General features: G+C 36.3%; 2 long non-coding RNA genes across 3 annotated transcripts in view; both read left to right on the top strand.

Moving 5' to 3' along the window:
• The window catches only part of LOC140689322 (uncharacterized), a 30714-nt gene extending 22909 nt beyond the window's left edge, over positions 1-7805 (top strand). The window contains exons 2-3 of the long non-coding RNA XR_012064241.1: positions 702-833; positions 7669-7805. This is a non-coding gene — a long non-coding RNA (uncharacterized lncRNA). The remainder of the gene's footprint in view (positions 1-701; positions 834-7668) is intronic.
• Positions 7806-9361: 1556 nt separating this feature from the next.
• Positions 9362-17729, top strand: LOC140689321 (uncharacterized). Of its 2 annotated transcripts, none has more exons than XR_012064239.1 (5): positions 9362-9522; positions 13602-13660; positions 14385-14427; positions 15766-15869; positions 17357-17729. It is a non-coding gene; the product is annotated as an uncharacterized lncRNA (long non-coding RNA). The 2 variants fall into 2 exon arrangements; XR_012064240.1 differs by having other exon boundaries at positions 15694-15869.
• The last annotated feature ends 256 nt before the right edge of the window (positions 17730-17985 follow it).

Genomic DNA, 17985 nt, shown 5'->3' with positions numbered 1-17985 from the left:
ATCTGCAGATTCAACCACAGATCCTGTAGTACTGTAGGTATGTATTTATTGGGAGAAAAAAATCCACATTTAAGTGGACCTGCGCTGTTTGAACTCCTGTTGTTCAAGGGTCAGCTGTACTTTTGAAGAATAATGTCTTCATTATGGGTTACAGGATTGAAAGAAATGTATTAGGTATCTAACTTGTTTTCATCATTGTACTTGAGAGATCTGTGGTACCGTGGAATCTGTGGCAAAATGTGGCATGGCATATGCAGTGTATGGATACTCATAAACTATCATTGACAGGTGACAAATGTTTCCAGTTTCTGCACAGTAGCACTGTTTAGCCACCAGTTCAGTAATAGCCATTTTTGTCTGGACACTAGATTTTTGGTATGAATGTGATGTGTGTTTTGTCTGTTTTTATTAAAATTTGTAAATGAAAAAGTAAAGTGTTAACACTAGTAGTAAGAAGGGTAACTCTCCCATTATGCGTAATACATTTGTGACAAATACGGAAATCACTGAGCATACCAAAAATGGTAAGTTTTTAGCCCTAGTTGTACCTTAATTCAGTTTGACCTCTTACTCTGTCTTTGATTATGAATAAAAGAACAAAAAGAACATTTATGAAATATAGATTATATGTTATAATTAAATATTGTGTCTAGAAGAGACCTTGTAATTATAGAAGGTATTTCTGATTGATTTTCTTATAGCATACTTATTCAACTTTCTGTACATTTAATTTTCAACTGTCTTCAGGAATACATCATATGTAAATGTACAGCATTTGACAGAATTCCCTGATAACTCTGAAGAAAAGATTCTATATGAATTAAATATAGTAGGTATGATAAAAATTTCTGTCTTTTGATCAACCTTTAAAAAAATTTAACTGAGAATAGAGGGGGAAATTGTTTGAAGGAGAGAGCTGTGATAACTGGTTCATTGCAGCTTAATGTGCAGCATCCTAATTAGTCAAGTATCATGTGCCTACCTAGGCATGAAATAACTGTGTTTTCCTAATTTAAATCTGGAAATTTTCAGTTGTAAAACAGCTTGAATAGCCTTTGTTGGAAATAGCCACTGGGTTTTTTTTGTTTTTTTTTTTTTTTTTTTTTGAAGTATTTGTCTTTAGAAACAATGAAGGTCATCTTGTATCCATAGAGACCACATGCACTTTCCTCATTATTTTCAGCATTATTTCTGTAGTGGGTAGAGTTATTTATGATATTTAAGCAAAGCAAACAAAATTTCAGAAAGCAACTTTAAATATTATCACATGATAAATACTAGTGATTGAAATCACTTACTCCATAATTTCTCAAAAAAAATTAATTAATATTGGAAAATTAGTAGCCTTTCAAAAGGTGTTTATTGTGTATGTTGGTGTTTTATTAGTTATTCTGTAGGCTGTATGCTCATGTATGTATATATGTATGTTCATTTCTTGGAAGTCACTTAAACTTAATTGTAGACTAATTGTTTTAATATTTTTTTAATTCAAAGAAATAGTAATTTCATATGTTTTAGATTAAAGCAAATCTCCGTTTCGGTGGAGTGCAGATTTATATTTTTCCCTAGTCTTCCTTCTCTCAGGAAAGTGGTGTGGGAAACAAAATGATTTCGGTGTATTACTGCTTTATAAACAAAGCCAAGGTCATGAGTTTGTTCACTTATTATCTACTTTGCTTTGTTCATTTCATTGGACTGTACATTTGGGAAAAGAATATTAGACTCTTAGCACAGATCCACTACTGGTAAAACCCACTCACTGTATTAGCATTCTAAATTAGGACACTTTTGTTAATGAAAGGGGTCACTTTTAATGATAATAGCAGGACAACGGACATAAATTGGGACTGTTTTGGGCAGATGTATGGTCACTCTTACCATTAGGGTTGTCATTCTAGTGTGTTGTTTATTATTAATTCTGAAACTCTGGGTTTAGGAAGAGAAAACCTCATTTTTGCATATATCAAATAAAAAATACATCTTCATGTAGGATGACTGGGTAGTATCTCGAATGTTACACGTTTGCCAAGATAACGTTTATAATGTGTATTTTCTTTTGTAATTAGTTTATTTAGGAAAGGTTGCTGTTGATGAGTTGCTTATTCTCTTGTTAATGAATGGCATTAACTTTATCATTTTTGTCCCAAGATGTCACAGATAATTGCTCAGGACTAGAAAGCCTATCAATCCTTAGATAAAGATGGTGAGCGGCAACATTTGTGTTTATTCCTTCTGTTAATTTGTTCTCCAGAAAGTCTGTTGTTGTAAACATCCCCGACTGGAAGCTGTAAGACGTGGCTCAGCTTTCAGTCAGATGTTTGCTGCTACCGGCTGTTCACAGACATCGTTTTAGTATAATTATATCCAAGAAGGGGAATTGGGGAGGCTGTAAAATGGGGGGGGGGAGCACCAAAAATCTTAAGCTGTCTTCGTGTCCTGCTGTCTGTGCGAGGGCCTGCACCATGGCAGGGCCGAGTGTGGGATGCTGTCCTGGTAACAGGATATCCTGCAGCAGATGCCATCCAAGCCTCCCAGACTGACGGCGCTGCTGTGGGCCTCAGAGAATTTAGCTGAAAAAAATTTTTTTCCACTATGAGTTCTTATTTCTGTTTTTGCCCTGTCAGTGAACTTTTGCTCTTTATTGCCTTTCCAAGTAGGCTAGAGTTTTAACTTCCCAACAGTTCAGAAGACTGATTTCCTCCTTTAGAAATTCTGTGGAAGTTCTGGAGAATAAATTTATCGCTACCACCCCATCGCACCGCCCAGAAGTATACAACCCAGAATTTTCAGTTGACTCTGTAGTGAAGTGATGTGTGCATGAACCTTGCCTCTCGCCTCCCAACCCCGCACCCCGCTCCAGCTTCCTGTTCTCCTCACCCTGAGTGACATCATGGCTCCTAATCAGAACTCTCCTCTAAGAAACTGCAGAACTGCAAACCGCGGGGCCTATTTACAACATTCACTCTTGGTTATATTTGTCTTAGTTTCTTGAATATATTTTCCTGAGTATTTTTAGGTTATCACTTGCCTTTTCTCTTCCTCACTGGAATATTGACACGTTGTGAGCAGGTGCCCTGAATCTATTTTTTGTGTAAGAAATAGAGGGCTTTTCTCCTAGGTGACATTCAGTGCCGACTATTGATAATGTATAATTTTGTAACAGCTTTTATTCTGAATTTTGAAAATTTGTTTTCTTATTCCTATTTGTCTTTCAGACACTGGAAGACATTTCTGTTTTACTGAAATCTTCCTCTTCAATAAAACATTGGCATTTTTATCGTTTACTAGTATTAAATTACTAAACATCATCCTTTTTTAAGTTCGGTGCATAATAAAACCGAAAGGCAAAGTCGTTGCTAATGTCTTACATACGTGTTCCCTTGATTAGATCATAAGCTTTCTGAGAGTGAGGACGTCGTGCCATTTTAATTCTGTGTGTTCCGCCGTCAGCGTCAAGTAGAGCACCTTGTGTACAGGGCCCCACTAGCAATTTGTTTCACTGCGGCAGTGCTTACTGTTTCCTTTCATATTTTATGCAGATGAGCAAATGGCAGTTGGGGTCATAATGTCACTACCCAAATACATTCATGCCACAGTGTTGATTCTTAGATGCTCCTTTGTTAGAGTGCTGGTTTAAAAGACTTACGTGGCCAGGAGTGGAGGAAGGGAAGGGTAGTTAGTTGCTTTACACACAGGTAGCTTTGCAACTTGAAGTATAATTTTCAAGCTTGATGATTGGCGTGCATCAAGCATCCCTTCCTACTGAACTCTTAATAAATCAGATTTATTGTACATTCTTTGACCTTCTGATTTGGCACATTGGAAGCCTTAGATTACAGATAGTAAGAAATGGGTAGAGCCATTTCTGAGAGCCCAAGAACTATTCCCTGGAAAGACAAAAAGTCCTCTGTTAACAAGATTATTTTGTTAGTCCAGATGATGTTTCCTATGAAAAATTTTCTTATATAGCTTTGAAATTCGGTAGAATGAAGAGACTGCCTAGTTAAAAATTTTGCATAGCTGAATTTGAAAAACTTTTCAAAATGATAGCCTACATCTGCACTAAAAGAAGGGTGGGTGTTCTGCACAAAGCTGTTAGACTCTGCCCAGCCCGTCCACGCATCCGTGGATGCTCAGGATTAATGTACAATCTGTGTTACGTAACGTTTGTTCCATATTATTCTGCCCTAATGAGGTGAATCAGAGACCATGTCAGCTTTAATTCTGGATGCCCTTGCTTCAGTATACTTGAGTACAACCTTTTAGTTGTTTGCAGATGACTTCTTTATGTTTTCATTTGGAAGACCCACAGACTTCCCAATGGCATGCAAATTTAGCAATTGATTATAGAGCAAATGCTTTAAAATGTTAGAGCTCTAGATTTTCCAGTAAACCTGTAACAGCTTGCTTCCCCATCCTTTAACTTAGTATTTAGGAAGAAGGGCGTGGTCTTTATTGACAGAAAGCTCAGAAATTCTTTACTATTTAAAGATTTTTTGATCTATTTAATATTAAAAGTAAAACATTTTTAGTTACTAAATACCATTCTGAAAATGACAGATTTTTTCCTTAGCATTTGCTTTGAGATTCTTAGGGGTTACAAAAGCATGTCTTCAGGTTCATTTCCAATTAGATGTGCTTCTGTATAAATATTTCTGGTTAAAATACATGTTGTTGGATGGGTCCTTACTGAGTCTCTTTTACGTAGAATCAAAGGCTTGGGGTGACGCAGCAGTGGAGAATGAACTTTAAATCCCAGCATGCTTTTCTCATTACATGTAGTACGTTTTGACTGTGGCTCCCTTCCACTCCTCTGGTTAAAACTTCCCTTCATTCATTGTGCCTCTATTTGCTGTGTATATTCAGGAAAAAAATTTTTAAGTTTGGCTATCAGTCAGTCACTTTCCAAAATTATGCTGTTTCAGGTAGTCTGCCACAGTTTCCCTAGCCTGGTTAATTATCAGTAGACATATGATAGGTGATTTGAAATTGCTTTTTTTTTTGATCTGTAGCATATTAAAAACTTCATGACAATTTGACATTCATTGCTATCTTTGCTCTGGCTTTCTAGCATATTTAGTGAAGCAGTTAGTCCCCTGGTTTTCACATATTAGCACGCATCAGAATTACTTGGAGGGATTATTCATTAAAATACAGATTGTTGGGCCTTGCAAGAACTTCTGATTCAGTAGCTCTGGGGTGGTGCTTGAGAATGGGCATTGTTTTTCCGAAATTCCCAAGTGCTGCTGATGCAGCTGTCTGGGGTCCCTGCTCTCGGAACCATGGAGCTCATCTTACGTTCTTCTCCCTGTTCAGTATTATGCCCAGTCAGTGACTGAAGAAAAATGCACATAAAATCCCCAGCTTAAAATGTGTAATCCAAAAGTTTGTTTTGAAAACTTTTGTTGGAAAGCTGGGACCCATTTTTTTTTTGTCCCAGAAAAAGCATTATATTAATTGTCTAGCCCACAGAACCCATTTGAATACATTTGCAAAGAAAAGCAGAAGGAAAAAATAGTGTTTCAGTGGAGTACTTGAAACAGAAAAACACTATACTAGATAGAGGGGAAAAAAAGGTTGTGCATGTTGAATCTTGAGAACTGGAGCTTCAGGAAGAATAGCCTGAAGGGGACAGGAGGCCAGGTACAGACTTAAGAGGTTTCAGAAAGTCCTGGGATGCCTGTGAAATTCCAGAGATTTTTAGAGTTTGCTGGCAGTGGTTCTTATATTTAATTTGACTTCCAAATTTGAGGATTCCTCTTCTTTGATGCCAGTGTGTTGGTCGGGCCACTAAATGCTTAGGAGAGGTGTCTGTGGTAATATTTTCTTAATCAGAGGAATGCAGACAGAAGAGGGATTTCTGAGAAGCAACTTAGCAACACTTGGGACAGAAGATGGAAAGAGATCAGAGTGTGGGCAAATGTTCCTGAGGTGAAATTATCTGAATTAATGAGTGTAGGGGAGGGGATGGAGAGAGGCTCGGAGAGGGGAAGAGAAATAAGAAATGAGGAAAAGGAAGGCTATGGCTAAACTTTGAGGTCCTCAGAGGTGGTTTGTTAACTTTGTCTTTTACCCAAGACAGGAATCCTTTTCCTGGGGAAGAATGGGTGATTGATGCATCCTGCAGGCCGTCAGCGGGTTCCTATAAATGCAAGTTCATTTGTTTTGAAGAGAGAAATCTAGGAAGAGGAGAGGCTGTAAAATCAGCCACATTTAGATCTGGAGCATTTACAAGATGTCTGTTTATATTGCCATAAATTATTTCAGTAAAAAGAACATCACTATGTTTTTCTCTTGGATTCTAAGGTTTGTCTCAAAATACCTTCTGATTTTACTGTTGCCTCTTTTATGTCAATCACTGTACCTTTTATTCTCTTTTTCAACAGATTATAAAAGTTAACTTTAAAAAATAATAATAATGTTTCATGATATGTACCATAATATACATTTGAGTCTCAGGTAAAGGACCAATATAAGTACAACAAAGGATTTTGTAGTTCCTGCTTTAAACCAAGTTTTCAGTTCATGTAAACATCCTACACTCAGCTGTGATTCGTGAATTGGCTGGGAGGTGGATGTTTACTTCAGCTGACTTGGAATATCAACCATTAACACTGATACAGGGTTTGGCAAAAATAGTACATAGAAGCTTAATTTTTAATTAATTACCATGAATTTAAATTACCGTCGTATCTTTTTAATTGTGTTATTATGTCTCTGACACAACATAAGACTCTGGGGTTGGGATAAAAGCATGCCCTTACGTGGTCGGCAGGTCAGATTGGCAGCATTTGCGGTGCTCTCCGGCAGGCCAGGGCTCTGACGCCTGACGTTTGTAGACATCTGGGCTCTACTAGACAGTTCAGTTTGGAGAAGAGAAAGGCACTGTTTCACACTCGGTGCTTTTCTCATCTACTAAATAGGTATGGTATCCACTTCACAGGACTGTTGTAAGGCGTGACCTCTGTGATGAATGTAAAGTGGTTCACTAGTCAGTACCTGTCACGTGAAGTACTCAGTGAATGCTGAAACGCTTGCTGTTACTAATGCTAGCTACAATGCCTAATAATAGTACATAGCATATTTTAGGTGTTCAATAAATGCTGCTATGTTTAGAGTAGACATAGCTCATTTTTATTTTAGCAATAAACATGATACCAACTTTCTGATTTAATGGAAATACTTTGAATCTTTGAAATTACTGCAATTTAATGGTAGAGTTTTGAAGCCCAGCTTCTTGAACTCATATCCTGGTTCTTCTACTTCTGGCTGTGTGCTTTGGGGAAGTTATTGCTTTCCCTGTGCCTCAGTTTCCTCAGTCTGCTAAATGAGCGTTATGAAAGTACCTACCCAATAGGATTGTTATGAAATTAAATGAGTTAACATATTATAAGTGAGTGAATATCAGTAAAGTGTTATAAAAATTCCTGGTACAAACTAAGCTCTTGACAAGTGGTAGATATGATTATTTTTTTTAAAACATATAGTCATCTGTTATTTTTTTCAGAGTATAGTTGTACCATACATTTGTAAATAATTTAAAGATAACCTAATACCTGATAGTTAGTTCTACATACATATTGTCTGGTTTAAATGACACTTTCATATTTTATGCTTTCATTGAAAATACTCTACTTAAAATTAATTTTCTGTGCCTCTGTTTTTCAGTTGCGTGAAATCAGCTTTACTTTTCATTTTATGGTGACACATCCACATTCTGTATAGATAAAAAAACAAAGCAAACAACAATTACAAAACCAAAATTACTTAAGAAGTATGGCTCTTTCCACTATCTTTCTGTGCCGCCATAATGGTGTGCATGAACGTCCTGGCTGATGCTCTTAAGAGCATCAACAATGCCGAAAAGAGAGGCAAACGCCAGGTTCTTACTAGGACGTGCTCCAAAGTCATTGTCCGGTTTCTAACTGTGGTGATGAAGCATGGTTATTTGCAATCATCGATGATCACAGAGCTGGGAAAATTGTCGTGAACCTCACAGGCAGGCTAAATAAGTGTGGAGTGATCAGCCCCAGATTTGATGTGCGCCTCAAAGATCTAGAAAAATGGCAGAATAACCTGCTCCCATCCCGTCAGTGTGGTTCATTGTACTGACAACCTCAGCTGGCATCATGGACCATGAAGAAGCAAGGCGAAAACACACAGGAGGGAAAGTCCTTGGATTCTTTTTCTAGGGATGTGATACATACGTGCAAATAAAATTCCTCAGTGGACTCTGGTGCTTCCCTCAGTCATTTTGAACTTTGTACAGCAGAGTAGCAGGAGCATCTGCGGCAGCGTAAAGCCTTTGTGTTATTTGGTGAATGCTGTTTCCCTGAAGTAAACAGGAAAATTGACTTGGGATAACTTACCCCATCACTCTCCTGGCTCACCAGAGGAGGGTGTCTGACCCTGGGTGGTTGACTCTGGCTTGAGGTCCAGGTGGTGAATCTGTCCCTTTCTGGAGTCTTATTTAACCCTGGAAGTAGTTGTGCCTTTCCTGTTTTTAGCTTGACACAGTACACATTTCATGCCCTAAATACATGATATGGCTGCAGTTAACTATGTAAGTGCTCATAAGGCAAGGGAGCAGATAACAAGAGCCCACAGCTCACTCAGACTTACCTCAAAGTAAATTTAGATAGCGTATCAGTGACTTTTTAGCAACATGTGTTTATAAAATGTCATTTTAAAAGAACGAGACATCTTTTAAAAACTAGTTTTACTGTAAACCTGTTAAAAAAAAAAAAAAGAAGTATGCATTAGCCTAGCAGCTTGGCAGACATCTATGAACTCTTATCTGTGCCTCAGTCCAGAGAGAATACATGTTTGATTCTTCTCTGGAAGATGTGTATGTGTTATGAGAAATTCACAATTAAATAAAAATACGAAATTATAGCAGGGGGACTTGTTCTTGAAAAGGTAAGTGCTGTCTTTCTAATTGTATTTTATTTTTTCTATGAACTGAAGTTTTTGTTTTATTTCTTTTATTATTTTCTTTGTTACTAAGTGGGAGCTGTTCTGTTATGTACTTGGATGCAGAACATTTCAGTGAGTTTTCACATGTTCATTTGAAACTTGTTAAATGCTTATGAAGTTACTTTATAATTTATAATACTTCAAGAGACATATCATAATACATTATGGAAGCAGCATGTAACCCCAGGGTAGTTTTATGAAATGTATTTTTTCAGATTAAACATATTTGAGAGTTCCACAAAGGTACATCAGTGTACCTTTGAACTTCAGTAAGCAAAATACAAAATTTTTCTTTCATATTCTCCAATAGGAAAAAGATATTTAGCATATTGTGTAGTTTAGGGTCCAAAATGACCTATAGGTTAAATTCCTAACTATAGTGTTTTTCCATTTATTGCTCTTTTTCCTTTTGTTTAATGGTCTTGTGTTTATCTCTTTATATTACATACTTTCCTGATTATATAATGGAGTCTTTGATCATTTGGGCGATCAGCTTTGCCTTACTTTATCACTTAGAAAACGCTCCACATGAAAGTTCAGTTGTAGGTAAGTGAAAAAATTTTTTTTCACTTTATCTTGTTTTAGTTAATATAGTAAAACATTGTTATACTGAGCTGTCCCCCACCATTTAGGAAAATATATGCCTTGATTTCTTTAAAAGTTATATACTTACTAGAAATGTACAAGGAATTTTTTTTCTGATGAACGTGTGCTTATCAGTTTTAAATGTTACCGAATCTGGGTAAATGTTAAAATGTCCCCATTTCCCCCCCTTATTTTCTAGTTGTCATTTGTTATTTAATTGACTGATAGAGAACATACTATAAAGTTGGATTTTTTTGATAATATTAGAGTATTTTCTGAAATTAACCTCCAGCTATTTTCTATCAAGTTTGAAGGTTTGATGCCTCTCCTCATAATTATTTGCTAAGCATTTGGCATAAGTTATTTAACTTTTCCTGTTTCATTTTATTTTTTTCATCTCATCAGTTCCCAGTAGTACAATTTTATGATTCCAAACAAATGTCTCTTACGGACTTCAGTGATCGAAAAATGTCAATTAAAATGGGGAATCTGACATATGAGAGTTTACCTTTTAGTTCTATTCATCTCAGTTTTTTTAAAAAAGCGGTTCTACTTTTTGATAAAGGTCAAAGTGTTAACTCAGTGCAAAAAATATGCAAAGTTATAATAAGCCATCATATGATGTTTTCATTGTTAACAGCTTGATGTTGAGGGGGTTTTTTAAACAAGAAATATGATAGTATCAAATTCTGGATTAAAATGAAAGGTGGGCTTTTGGGTTTGTTTGGTGTCCTTTTTTGTTTGTTTGTTTTAAGCTTTTAATTCTTCACAAAGCTACCAGTATATTATGAAACCATTTTCACATTTAGGATTTTTATATGTATATAAATTATATTATATGTTATATTAGCCTTAACTTCCTTTAATTTTATGGAAAAGAACCAGTCCTGAGGGTATTTTTATAATTTAATACACTTTATTCCTGTGAGGCTAAGTAAAATCGGTCCATGAATCAAAATCTTAGCAGTAGAACCTGTTCAGCTACTTAACTGTCTGTCTTGGGACTAACCAGATGCAATTATAACTGGCTTAAAAGTTCTGACCTTTTCCTTGCTTATTTCAAAATGATTCTTTAAAGACTATTAAGCTATGTGTTCAATATTTGTCCTACTGTCTAAAAATATTTTAAAACAGGGTTTGGGCTGTTTGTTCTGTTTTGTTTTTAAGTAGTTTGAGAAAGTTTCTCTGCTACTTGTTCCTCCTGCAAATTTTATAGGAGTTCAAATTCCCCAGGAAAATAAGGGTTTTTGTAGGGTTTCTTTAATTGAAAAAGTATCAAAAAGGTCCCTAAAGGTATACAATTGCCTTAATTTTGATTTAAGTTTTCCTTATTGTATAAATTATCTGAAAATTTTTGTTTTGGGTATCCTGTTTGTATTTAATAATCATTGTTTAAAATTATCTTCTGTGTATAGTCAATAGCACAAAAAGATTCCACATTACCCAGAATACTGAATTATTTTCAAATAAGGTTCTGAGTATGAATGAGAAACAGTTTTTGGGAATTGGGCACTGGTAAATCCATCATTTTCAGATAACTTTCTAAGTGGTCATTCATTCTGTGATATTTAGAGTAAAATGTGAAGAATATGTAAAAATATCCTGTTGCTCATTCATATACTGCAGCCTTTCTTTCTCTTACACTCTGAGTTACTGACAGCGGTGATCCTTCCAAGCTCTTGTTGTGTTTTTATACACATAGAGCCTACTGATAAGAGTGGGATTTATAGTATCATGAAATCATACCATATATATATATACACCTTAAACTTTTTTCATGCATCTCAGGGAACTTTCCATATCTCTGCATCACATTTTTTTTTTAGTTCCATATATAAATGTACCATAGTTTCAATTTGTAGGCGGTCCTGCAAAATACAAAATATTTTGATATATATATGGTGTGACGGTGTGACTCTTTCTGCAGGACCGTTTGTAAGTTATAATTGCTGTGTCAGGGAACATGTCTATTTAAAGTACTTATACATACTGCTAAAATTATTCTCTGCAGAGTCTTTGCCAGGTCATACTTTCATTAGCAGTGTAGGAAAGTGCCTGTTTCCTCACATCATGGCCCCAGGGCATTACCATTCATGTGCATTTTTGCTGATCTGATGGTTGCGAAGAAGTATCTTTTTTTAATTTTCATTCCCTTGTCTAAGAGTGAAAATATCTTTTCACATTTTCATTGCTTTTCTTTCTTTCACTTTTATTTTTTTGATTGCATGTTCGTATCCTTTGCCCATATTTCTTTTGGTTTGTTAATTTGTTCTTACTGTTTTCTAGGGACTTATATATATTTTGGATTTTTTTTCTTTCTACCTTATGTGTGTTGCAAATATTTCCTCCTAATCTGTCATGTGTTTTTAAATTTTATTTAAAACCATTATGTAATCTTTTATAACTTAGTGGGTTGGTTCTTTCTTAGGAAGGCCTATTCCATCCTCATTATTATAAATACATTATACTAAATACATTATCTTTTAATCTTTTAAAACTATATTTTATTGGGGGGAGGGTATAGCTCACTGGTAAAGCACATGCTTAGCATGCACGAGGTCCTGGGTTCAATCCCCAATACCTCTATTAAATAAAATCATAATAAATAAATAAACAAACCTAATTACCCCCCCAAAGAAGATTTTTTAAAATGACAAAAAAAAAACGCCTCTGAATTTTATCAAAGCTAAGAAATGCCACTGATTATACAACACCAGAATTTTATATACGAGAAGGAAGAAAAAAACCTTGAAAAATGCACAGAGTAACTACTCATCATTTCAAATTTTACTTGTAGTTACCTAAAGATCTCTTTTAAGACATTTATTCTGATCATTTTCTTTAATTCATAAAACTTATACAAAAAGGAAAGTCTGTTCTATCTGTTCTTTATCTTTATATTAACAATCAGATCTTGGGTGTTCCCCTGAATTTGTCACTCATTTTAATACATCTTTCATTATTACTGTCTGAGTATTCATAAATATCACAGTGTATATGGAACACCTGTTATGGTACGAGTACTTACCTAGATACTTTCATCATGTTCTCTCTCATCCTTGCAGCAACCCTTTAGCATAAGTGTTATTAGTGCATTTTACAATTGAGGAAACTGAAACTCAGAATAAGTTAAGTTGCTTATAATCACAGAGCAGTTAAAGTGATGGAGAGTCCTGACTTCAGAGCAGTTGCCCTGGGTACCTTAAGTGGTTCATATATGCAGGATGTGGGGCTGAGACTTGTGGAGATTAAAAAAAATAAATACATGGGAGAGACCTACCTCAGATACACAGTCAATCTAGAGTGGAACATCTATAATTTTTTTAAAACATGATATTAAATGTGAGATTCTAATGTTCATCCTTTCGGAACCAGTGTGCGCTATGCTGCCAAGTAAATGTTCCTTTTTCCTTTTCTTATTGTTAAGTTTGCTGATATTCTTTGGCTCCTGTCAATTTTCATATTGTTATAGTTTTAGAATCAATAGGATTTATAATTGGGCCTTCACTCTAAGGTGGGAAATAAATGCAAAGATACTAAGAATTTTGCATAACCATTCTCTACATCGGTATGTTAAACCTAAACCACAGAGATTATAGTTGCACAGTAACCTTGGGCAGAGTCATCTACATTAGAATCCCAGTCAGTCTTAATAGCTGTCCACCTTGAACCTTTATGTTTTTTAAAACTGCACATATAATAAGAATGATAGAGTTTTGAAGAGTCTCAGGGCTGACATTAGACAGACTAGTCCAAGTGCTGAGAAGACTTAATGTAGCCATACTGTACAGGGATGTGTAACTGTAAGGGCTGGAGGTAGAGCTCTGGGTAGACCAGAGTACAAGTCTTTTCTAAAGTTGTGTGGCTGTCCTGGTATTTGAATTCATGCCTTGTGTCTATTTTTAGATGTAATAGGTTGAGTATGTTAAGAAGCAGTGTTCATAAAAGTTGACAAACCTGTTTTACTTGTTTCTCAATCTTTTCAGATCATTGCTTATAAAACACTGATATTTACAGTAAATATCTCATTTTAAATACAGGCTAACCCTATCAGATCGTGTGTCCTTGTGCTGCACTCATTTAATGACTTCGCCCTTTGGTAAGTTGACATATGATTCGAGGTAGCTTCCAGTGATGGAGAGTTTGAAGGAGCTAAAGGGAAAAGCAGGAAAAGAATAACATTTTCAGGGAAAAGTGCTCATACAACTGACAGGCCCTCAGGAGAATAAAGGATCTCTGTCTTGGTTATGTGACCTTTTGCTAATTCCTGAAGCATACTGACTTGATATTCCTTGCATGTGAATGAAAGTATTACAATCTTATAAGCCCCTTTACCTCTGACTCCATCCAGTGATCTCTTTTATTGTGTGTTTGTGTGTGTCAGTAGCTCACAATATTTAGCAGGTAAAGTTCTAGGTTAAACCACCTGGATTCATCTGTAAAATGGGGTTACCTATCTCCTAATTTGTAAGATAATTTAATTAGATAATCCAGAGACTCAGTACACCACCTGGCACATACTAAGCCCTCAGGAAATAACTCACTCTGCAAAACTCAGTTCATTTGTCAAGTCTTAATATTATCTGGATCTTGGGCCTCCTAGGTAAAATTGGTCTTCTCTTTGTGCCATAAATGTGTCTTCTACAAACTTCTAGTTCAGCGCTATCACTAGTGCTAAAATTATCACTAATTTATCTTCATGTATAGTTCTCAGATTATAAGCTTCTTGAGGACAGAAACAGATTTATTTATCTTCATAAATTCAGTATCTGATATGATAAATTTTGTTGAAAGAATAAAATTTTATTCTTGTTTTTACATAGGGTCCCCTCCCTCTCTCAGTGGGAAGATGATTCTGGAGCAAAGGTGAGCAGTAGAAATGTTCTCAAAAATCATGCTCGTGTTCTCAAATCACTTAAAAAAATAAAAAATTAAGCAGCTATTTAATTGCCACTACTCCCAAGGATTAGATCAGTTTACTTCTTCACAGTGTTTTTCTTACAAAAAATTAAAGTAAGAAAATGACTACCAACTGGGGAAAACTGTCCACTAAATATGAATAAAAGTGCCGTGATCAGAACTGTAGAATGGCGGTATAAAAGAGTTGCTCTTGGAACTGAAGCAGGCTCTGCTACTTTCTAGCCGTGTGACAGTGATCCAGTTCTTTTCTCTCCGACTCTCCGGAGTGGGCATGCTTCATGTCACATGTTGTAACAGTAAGAAAAATAGACTACAGGGTGTGAAGGGTTGAGCACAAGTCTTTTCTAAAGTTGTTAGAATGACTAATAGGAGATAATATTCATATAGAACTAGCACTGCCTGCTTAATAGAAGACAGTTATTTCTTGAACAGAGTTAGTTTCATTTGCTACTGTACCCTTTAAATTTGAGAAAAGTCAACTTATTTTACCATATACACAATTATCTGCTGTTAGAAATGTTTAAATTAGTTGTACCCTTGGTTGTATGTGAAAAACAGAACTGAAATGTTAAGTAGTGACCAAGCCATTATACTTCCATCATGCTGGTGGTGTAGGGAAGAGTAAACAGGTCAAACAGCAAAGGCATACCCAAGAATTAAGCTGCATCATTAAAGGTTAATATCTTCTCAGCATAGAAATGCAGGTCTCTACTTTGTTCTACTCTCTACAGTTAATTTTTGATAACTTGAGTCGCACTGAAAACATTAGAGCCATCTAGGTCTTCATCAATTGCATTTTCCTTATAAAAGGTAGAAGTGTACAGAGAGTTATTGTCAGCACTACTAGAATACAAATAAAATTGGCTGAATATTAGATGCCTTTCAGTCTAGTGGTTATGGTATGTGGACCTTTGTTGCCTGTGAAAGCTTGTCCAAATCATTTCCCAGTTAGCATGTTTTAAAGGAACCCCTCAAAATCCCCCACTTACAATTTCTCCTTTTCCTATTACTGGCTTTCTACCTTCATATCTTTGTACTAAGTAAACATATTTTTCCAGCTCTCAGTTTGTATTTTCCTCACTTGTTCTACTTTTCAAAGTGTGTCAGTGATTGAGTTTTACTAGAGTGTAATAAAAAACTGTAACAGTAGTTAAGATGGTGGGGTTTTTTTGTTTTTGTTTGTTTGTTTTTGTTTTTAACCTTCTCACACAGTTTGTTTCCAGGAATCTTGGTGGCATGGCAGGCTTAACTAACATAAATCTTGCTACCACCACCATCCCATAGCTCCAGACACATAAAGATGTCAAATAAAACAACAGATACACAGCTGACTGCAAACGAAAGGAAATCTCAACTGCCAGAAATGAAGAGAAAACAAAGTCAGGGTGGTAAGCCTGTGGAATTGTCATTGACTAGGACCCTCACCAGTGAACTGAGACTTTTAACAGCAACAGACATGACGTGACAACTCAGGGAAGGTGGGACTGAGTCCTCTGCAGGGAGCGAGGACCCTAGGTGGTATTGCTGCCTCAAGAAGCTGGAGCAGAGCTCTGCACAGCAGCCTGGGGGCTCCAGAGGTGCTTTTGAACCTGTGACTGGGTGGAGGAGAAGAAAATGTCCATAAGGAAGAGTTGAAATGTACATTACGGTCTTGCTCTCAGAATATTCAAGGTTAGCTTGAAAATTGTGAGCACCTCCTTAATGTGCTGGGCACAGTAAGGTGCTGGTGGTAAAGCAATGCATAAAACAGAAATTTCTGCCCTCTTGGGGCCTCTTCTAATACTGAGAAAAAATTTATTAATGTATATATCAGACACACTTAAAGATAATTTTTGAAATGACAGAAGGAATAAGCTAGAATACAGCATAAAAGAGACGGAAAAAATGAAAAATTAACACATGGAAGATCCAATATACATACATATATTTTTAAGAGTTTTAAACAGGAGAAAACAGATTGGGGTGGGGGTTGGGGGCGGTGAGTCAGTTGTGAATTGACTTAAGCTAATATATTCATGTACAACCTTTGTTAGTGTACCCACTGAACACCCACCCCCACCTCCTCCCAAAGTCTACACACTTCTTGCCCCAGATCACCCTCTAACAGCCAGGTTATACTGAAGCCAGTTTCACACCAACAACTTCTGTCACCAATACGTATATAAACTAAGCACGAAAACAGTTCTTAACGCCTGTTCTGCAGGCTTAAGGAATTTGTTCTCTGCCCTTTGATATACTCTAGCCACCACCTTGCCTGAAAGTTTCCTTCATGAATCAGAATTCTGTTACCCTAAATGAAACCTGTGCTCATGGCTGGACAGATGAGCTTTTAGGGAATTGTATTAGGGCATCTTCCCAAAGGGTAAAGGTACAGACCAAAATGGATTCTTTGACCTGTTCTTGCAAGGGTGGAGTGGGAAGTGCCATATAGTCTTGAAAACCTTTAATTTCATCATCAGGGACCAATTTTTGAAGTTCATCATTCTAGTTAGCAGGCCATAGTTTTCACCAGTAAAAATTTCTGACATTTAGTATGTGTATTAGCAAAGCATTGTCTGTTGGTTAAGAGACAGACAACAGTACCTAGAAAAGCTTCCTCTGGATTATGACTCCTTTGATGAAGAGTGTGAGCTGATTGTCCTGGACTACTCTCTTGATCAGAATTCTAGCAGGACCGAAGGTGATGGCTGTGTCATGTGCCACAAATGCTGGAGTATTTAAATGTAAATTACAGCCATCAACAGCTATATTGGAAGAGACAAGTGGCTAAGGAGTTTCTAGAATTGATAAAAGACATATCAGGAATGATACTTGTCTTGTAATGGAGCCAAAGTAAGAGTGGTGCTTAAACCGTTGGGGTTTACTTTTCTTTCAGGTGTTGGCTGTGCAGGTGTCCGGTACAGTAGCTCCACAAGGTCAGTGGGGCCCCGGCCTTTTCTGTTCTTTATGATCCACCGTCTTCAGCATCGAAAGATAGTTTCAGTGCTTCTGTCCTCATCAAAAGATGGTTTCTGTCCTCATCGAAAGATGGTTTCAGTGCTTACATTCCAGACAAGAAAGCAGGGGCAAAAGCAAGGTATACTACAAATATGATGGCAAAATGAAGACTTTCCAGGAAAAACTAGAATTTGCTACCAGTAGGCATTCACTGGAGAGTGTGGTAAAGGCTGTTCTTGAAGCATAAGCAAAATGATCCCAGGTGAAATCCAAAAATGCAGGAATAGATGAAAAACAATGGAGATGGTCAATATGTGTGTTGTTATTAATTAAATGTGGGATTTAAACTATCTGTAGAATTTAAATGCATCATATAATAAAGACAAGGAGAGTAAATGGAGTTAGTGCTCTGAGGTTCTAGCAATCAGTAAGTGGTAAAATTAATACTGTTACTAGACTACAGTCAAGGATGCATGTTACAATCTCTGAGTTAAACATTGAAAGAAGAACAGTAGAATGTGTATCAGTTTTACAGAGGGTAAAGTGTAAGAAGGCAAGAATAAAGGA

The sequence above is a fragment of the Vicugna pacos genome, chromosome 25 (genome assembly GCF_048564905.1).
Source record: "Vicugna pacos chromosome 25, VicPac4, whole genome shotgun sequence".
Classification (NCBI taxonomy): Eukaryota; Metazoa; Chordata; class Mammalia; order Artiodactyla; family Camelidae; genus Vicugna; species Vicugna pacos.
Note: the sequence above shows the minus strand (reverse complement) of the source record. Positions and strands in the feature narration are given on the sequence as shown.